The 7,657-nt window shown below is 33.7% G+C and overlaps 1 pseudogene; it reads right to left on the bottom strand.

Annotated features, from left to right (window-relative positions):
- Positions 1 to 1,816: 1,816 nt before the first annotated feature.
- On the bottom strand, positions 1,817 to 2,430 carry LOC107153316 (annotated as a pseudogene).
- Positions 2,431 to 7,657: the final 5,227 nt, after the last annotated feature.

Here is a 7,657-nt window from a genome sequence, read left to right on the forward strand (position 1 = left end):
TTGTCTATGTCCTTTAGACATTTAAGATTACAAGAATACAAGTCTTACCTCAGAGCAAAGTGTATAGTAAAAATGAATTGCTTGATCCCTACCAAGCATGGCAGATAAAAAATAGAGAATGGAATCATGTTTATCTTTTTAAGTTTTTTTCTTCCATAATATTTTTGATACTTGCTCAATTTGTCAACAAGAAAAATAACTAAAGATAATGACTAGCTTTGTCTAATGTCTCATGAAACTTTCATGAGCAATTCAAGCATAATTGTTATGAACAAGTGAATTAAATAAATGTAAATGGGATAACAGTTTATAAATGAACTTTTAAAAAATAATTATATTTTATAAAATATGAGAGTTCCAAAAATCTTTCTGAAAATTTGAAACTTTAAAGCTATAATAAATAAATTAAATGATAGATATGCCTTCAAAACCAGATAATTTCTGAGTAAGACATAATTCAGAAACATTAGTTGAACATAGATTTAAGTTTATCTCCTTTTTGCTTCTTATTTCAGAGAAAGTAAGATATTTGGGTATGTTGATAAATATGTATTGCACCAAATGGAAAATTATTTCTTGAGGAAACACACACTTCTAGAAATTATTAAATGGTGTATTTATGAATTTACTCAATTACAGAATGCTGGTAGTTCACAATTGTCTATGTCTTAGTTTTCACTGGAGAATATTAAGAATTAAGAATTCTTTTTTTTTGTCCCTCCAAAAAACCCAATTATTTTACTGAAACAAAACATCTTTTAAAATATTTTAACGATGTACAAATACTTTCACAACATAGACTTCTGATTAAAAGACTCCAGCAATGTTTATAGTGCCTACAACAGAATTTAGATGCCTACAATAGTTTGTAGATTGGTTTAGTTTACAGGTACATATTGCCTTACTTAAGAAATATTATTAATACAAATGTATGATTTACAATATACCCATTATAGCAAGAAAAAATAGATTAAAACAATAAAATGTTTTTAGGCATTTAATATGCCAAGTATTTAAATAATTATTTTTACTGTGACATAAGAATAATAATTATTTAGTAATAAAAGAAAATTTTATTAGCACAAGGAACACTGAAGAGTTTCTAGGAGTTCCAAAATAAAATCTACCTATCCTTTCCATGAAATAAATAGAATAATAACAATCCTTTGGTATCACTTAAACATATACTGAGGATTCCATTTATATTAATTAGGACTTAAGTAAATTATTTGCTGCAGTATAAAAATAAAAGGAAATTTAAAAAACAAGTTAACACTACCAGCCTGAATTTGGTTTTCACTTGTGCATATCTAAGGTAAGCAACTTCAACATGAAGTATATTAAAAATATTTTTTTTCTAACTTTTCTAACTCATATACAAACCAACTGTAATCAACTTATTTCTGAAAATAACCTACAGAAATAGTATGTAAACACACAGACCTTTGAGATAGACTAAGAATATTCTACATGCTATGGATCAAAATGCAAACATCTCTGTAACATTTTTAAATGAACACATTAATTTGGGATATACTTATACCTTACTATACACATACATATTATGTACACCATAAAATAAATTCTGACAATGTTTCTAGTGACACCATACTTCCAATCCCCAACTACTAAAGAAAGAAAATAAAAACTTTGTATAAAAAAGAAAAGTTTTTATACTAAGTTTTTAAGTGGAAAAAAACAAAATCAAAAAACTAACACTCCTCTTTGCAACTGGACTGAACTCTGAACAGTTCATCAATCAGTAATTTCTTTGGCCATTCCCCAGTGTCACAAAATTCATAAGCTTTCTCTCTATTCAAGTGGTCTGATCATCTTTGGTGTTTTGTTTTAAAAACTGCTTTCCCAGATACAAGGTAGCCATGCTGGTTCAGTTCTTTCGGCTGTCCACCTTGCACCTGATATAACCATATAGGTTGACACCGTGTAGCACCACACCCATGATAACCACAGCCAGCCACTTCACTCTGAAGAAGTAGAGAGCACTAAAAGCAAATATCACCCACAGCATGGGCCAGGCAATCAGTCCTAGCCAAAAGATACTTGATTCAGCCTTTGAAACAGTTTTATTTTCCTGAGGAGTTGCCTCTCTGGACTCAAACACCCAATGACTCTTTCTATCCTTATCAATATGATTTCATCACCCAAGGCCAACCATCAGTCTACCTGTGACATTCTTTACTACCCAAAAGTCACATGACAACAACAAGATGAGTGTCACCATACAGGCTATAAAGCTACTGCTGAGAAATTCACAGAGAAGATAGAGTATAATGGTACTGACTTGGAAGAACAATTGGAAAAATAATGCCACTGGATGTCTGATTTTGGATTTTCTTGTTCTATTAGTTGTCTGTCCTGCATCAACAATGAAACGTCTTTGGTGTCATCATTACTGTCTTTCGGCAACATGGCGGCCCTGTGCCAGCCCCACTTCGTGCAGCCACATCAATGCAGCAACCCTCAGGTCTAGTCTGCAACTTACACTGCCTTATCCCCACTGGAATTAAGAATTCTAATTAATATATATGCATAAAATTACTGGAAAGGTATCCAAGGAAAGTAAGGTGTATTTTGATAAGAAAAAGTGTAGAGATGCATTTTCTTCAGAAAAGAATAATTTTCTGCCAAATAAAATGACTGGTTATTCCAAAATGATAAAGAAGAAGAGTGAACAAAACCTAGATGGGTTGAAAAGCAAAATAAAAGCACTGTTAGATGTTTATAGAAGAGAAATTTGGAGAAGGACTTTTATCCTGTGTGTTTAAGGTGACTGAAAATGAATGAATTCATTGTAAGAGTTTAAAATTAAATATTCATACCAAAAATACATTGGATAAAGCTAGATGCCGGGTTTTTGTGTTTAAACAGCAAAGTTCTCTTGGATTATGGTTCTATTTTTAATAAGAGATTATTATTTTTTTTCTTTTAAACAATTGGCCTGGGAAACAAAGATTTTATGTTCTATCACAATAATTTCCTGCACTTCATGTGTCTTCATGAAGTTTTTGATTACTTAAAAAAATGAGACTTTTTAATACTAAAAATACAAGGTTTTTCCCCTCCTTCTCTCCCTCCCTCTCTCTTTCTTTCTTTCTACAACTATATAACTTCCTGTCTTTTTGTTTTCTTTTTTTATGGGAGGAAGGGGTGCCAGGGATTGAACTCAGAAGTACTTGAGCACTGAGCTACATTCCTAGCCCTATTTTGCATTTTATTTAAAGACAGGGTCTCACTGAGCTGCTGAGATTACAGATTACACTGTGCCCTGCCTGTGTTTGCCTTAGTCTTTAGTTCCTTTGGTATTGTTTTATAGTGATCTGTGATCTAATTTAATTATGTGTTTTAAAATTTTTGACATTTTTGACAACTTTTTAAAAATAAAATTTTAAATTCAGTCTTTTTGACCTGAAACTAACTTTGGGAATATCAAAATGGTCCCTGAAATATCTCAAAAGAATTTTTTTCTATTCACTTATATAAAAAGATACATACAAAAAGAAAGCTGGTCTTGGTTTACTGTGATTCTTTTTCAGAGCATCCACAATCAGCTACAATTTTCTTCCTCAAGGAGATGAATGAGAAAGACTTTGACCAATACTTGAGAATCCAGGTGTCTCATAACTAAGGCTATCCCACTGGATTGCATGAGAATTTCCAGAACTCTCATGAAAAAACTGGTGGTTTCATAAGACTGCTAACTGCAAAATCAAGCAGAACAAGAACTAATTATAAGGGAGAAAATAAACTTGTAGGATGATTGCAAGTTCTTTAAATAACTTTTTTTTTTTTTGCATGAAATGTTGAATACTGAATGAAAGATCCTTATTTAAAAGGTACCCTCACTCCATTAGGAAGGAGGAAGAACATCCTTACCTCTGGAGATGTGAGATCTGAACTAACAGATCTTGCTATGTTCCTCTCCAGTTTATAATCCTTAAATAAGCCTCTCTGTTTCCAGTTATGTGTCTCCACAATTATCCCCTCCTTCAGCCATCCTAGCATAAAAAATACATAGTCTTGCTCATTTCATTAGTTCTTTATCTCCTTATGAAGGCTCCTGTATCACATAAAACTTATCATATATAAATCTCTTTTTCTCTTTTTAACCTATCATTTATTAGAAGGGCCTGAACCATGAACTTAAAATGGGGAGAGAAAAAAAGCTTTTCATTTTTTATAACACCTTAGACATGGTTTTGGCATTTTTATTCTAGAGCAGGGGATCTGCTACTCATTTTTTGAATCTAGAAAGGTTTTTGATAATTGATAAGTAGTTCCTATTACATATTAAAAAACAACTGAAGGAAAAAAATGTGCTTTTATATTTAAAAATCTGTATGACTTAAATTCACTATTTAATTATGTGAGAAAGAAATCTTTGTATATTCTAAGATATATAAATTATGTACCAAGAGCTAAATGTATATAGAGAGTAAAATTTTAGAAGTAGGAGTCAGTTTATAGGTTGCAACATAAATTGGTTTGCTTTCCATAGATAAAACAATATTAAGAGTCTCCCAAATATTTACTAAAATAAGTAGGAATACAAATCCAAATATAAATTTTGTATTTCTCCCCTACCATGCTACCCGCCTCAAATGGAAAGAGCTCTAAAAAATTTCTTCAAATATATGTTCTAACTGTAAATTCACACCAAATAAAATCTAGAGAGGAACAAAAAATTAATAACATTGTGAAATTTTTGCTGTTCTATTATTAGCAGCATAAATTATATTTGCTTTTTGCCTAGCCTTAAAATGTAACATGAAGTCAAGTGATACAGTGGGGGATACTTCATAGCAAATCAGAGAGCATAAGTATGCCCTTAGCTTGGCCCTGTGCTAGAATTGTGACCTCGAAGGAACAATTAAACTCTCTGTCCTCTTTCTTCATCTGTAAAACTAAGATGTTGAATGAAAGGACCTTGGGTGAAGGTATTCGGTTAACTCCATGAAATAAAGAGCAATTCTGTGGAATGCAAAGCAGAGATAATTGCCTCAATAAGGAGTTTACAAAAAGGTAAATTGAAACTCATCACTCAGTCTAGATATTCTTTCTCCATGGGAGTCTGGGCAGGAATTAATGTGTTTAGTTGTAAATTTAAGACAAGCTTTCTAGAACTGGACTGGCTTGTTCCATGGACACCACCCATCATGGTACATCACTGAATTAGTCTGAAACACATACTTGAAAACCTAGAGAAATTTCGTTTCTAATGTCATCTGGGTTTTATTTGTCCAATGATTTTTTTTTTATATGCAGAAAAGGGAATTGCTTAATTCTTTCCTTGTCATGGGACCACAAGATGACTTTACATCATTCTGCATTTAATCATAGTTTTTGTAGATGTGTTTTTTACTCACAGACCAGGGCATGTTCTCCTTGGGAATATATTTATTTTTATTTTATGTGTGACATACATTTCATGTTCCATTTGAGGAAGAACCTAAGGAATAGAAAATGGTTCTATTTAAGAGACTTAAAGATTTTCATCATATTAAGAAGTTTATTGAACATGCCTTTGTTAAACTCAAGTTGAGGTTTATATCAGGTTAAAAAGTCATTACTATATGCAAAATCATTGAAAATCGGATGTGTTGAAACTTTTACATTTAACATTATATTAATTTCATCTTTTTCACTTCTGTTTTCTTTTCTCTCTCTCTGAAATGGCCACATTATTCAGAACAACTCTTTCCATCACTCTGCTGGAAAAGGAAAAATTCCCCAATACACTAGGAGAAAAGATCAAAGAAATTTCATTGCAAATGAGACCATGACACCAATGATTTAGGTGGGATAGCATGTTCTGGGTTTCAGCAATAAGATAACAGCTCCCTTGGCTTCTGCTGTTGGAGAGGTTTGAACTATTCTGGCAGCTCCCTGGCATGATTTAAGGCAGCGATTCTGGCACGAGACTCATACTAAAGCAGAGACCAGAGCAGTGTGAGAACTAGCGAAAAGCTTGCTTGCCATGGATCAAATAGCTAAGGAGAAATTCAAAGAGCCATTTAAACCTGTAGGCAACCATTGAAGTGTTTGTAGTTTGGTGATTTAAAAGAAGAAACATTTGTATCAGGTTGAAACAACCAAATTTAAGAAAATGGTGGCAGTATTTAGTCACTGATCCAGGGAAAGTGCTAATCCCTGTTCCAGAAAGTCTAGCTAGTTGACAGTGGGGATAATGTGTCTGGGTTTACGAGATGCAAAGTGAGTGCTTCTAATGTAGGATGTCACTAGATGTCACTCTGGATTTCATTATTTGGTGGTCTAAAGATTTCAGCAGCTTTGCCATTTTGCTACCAACACCTCCTGCAGAACCTGAATAGCCAATGTGAAATGTGCATGAATAACAGGGAACTGCTGACGGAATGTCAATTTTTGAGCGTGTGACTTCTATTGATCACTCATTATTGACATGAAGGTCTCTAGCGTCTTTGCTTTTCACTTTAAGCTCTTTCTCAGCTAAAATTTCCAAGCATCTGAACAGGGAGGCCTTGAAGAAGGGATGATTCAGGTCTCACAGGATGTTTTACAAAGTACTTTGACCTCTGGAAAAAAATCACAGGTACTTTTCATAAAGACTCAACAACTGCTTTGAATAAAAATTCAAATACTGAGACAGAAAAGCAAGTACATTCTTTTCATATTTAAACGAGTTCATTCTCACCTATCTGAGTTTATAAATAGCTAAGAAGAACTTAGAGGAGAAAAATTCTTGCATTTTTATTGTTATGTTTTATAAATCTATGTACTTTATTTGGTGTGCAGCCAGGAATTTTGTGGTGTCCCCCCACCCAATGGTGACAAATGACATGCTCTACAGTATCCTGTGATTGTGGATCCATGGTTTTATTTCTTTTAGCTTTGTATACATTAATTAGGTATACACAATCAGAGCTGAGTGCAGAGGCAGCTAAATAAACAAATGACACTGTGGAAAGGTCTTTCTGCATACTAATCATATCCTACATCTGCAAGCAAAAGCTCTATAAATCGATTTGCTCTTTCACATCAAAAGACAAACAGTGATGCAAGTCAGCAGTTCCTTTGTCAAAGTCACAGAGATTGCTGTTCTTCACAAATGCATCTTTACAAAGCGGGATTCAACCATTTGACGATTAGCATTATTGGCAACTCTTCAAAGAAGATTCATCAAGTGATTTGCAATTGGATTGGTTACCATTTTTATGATGCTACTCCATGAAATCTCACTAAAGTGATTGGCATTTGAATTCTTGCTTAAAGGATGAGGAAGCCAGAAAAAGAAAAGACGTCTTCTGATTCCACAGAGACTGTGCCATAGCTGTGTGTGTGGGGGCCAGTGTGTCATCCTCAGGGCGCAATTGGCAGGACCTGGCATGAAATGGCTGCTGGGTGATGGGCACCTCTAAAAGGAGGCCAGGAGAATGGGTCTTTGCTTGTCATGTTTTTGCTAAAAGCACAAGTGTGAAGTTTCAATGAGTTTTTCAAGAACACATTGAGATTTCCTATTTTGTTCCATTGTTCGAGAACAAAGTGTTAGTTTACAATTGGGGAAAACTGAGGTGGTCCACTCTAGCTAGAAGCTGTGCTGCATTAGTTGGGGTAAGACATGTGGAAGAGGTACAGAAAGTAGAGGTAGAGTCTTCAGTAC

This window comes from Marmota marmota, unplaced genomic scaffold (genome assembly GCF_001458135.2).
Source record: "Marmota marmota marmota unplaced genomic scaffold, marMar, whole genome shotgun sequence".
NCBI classification, from domain to species: Eukaryota; Metazoa; Chordata; class Mammalia; order Rodentia; family Sciuridae; genus Marmota; species Marmota marmota.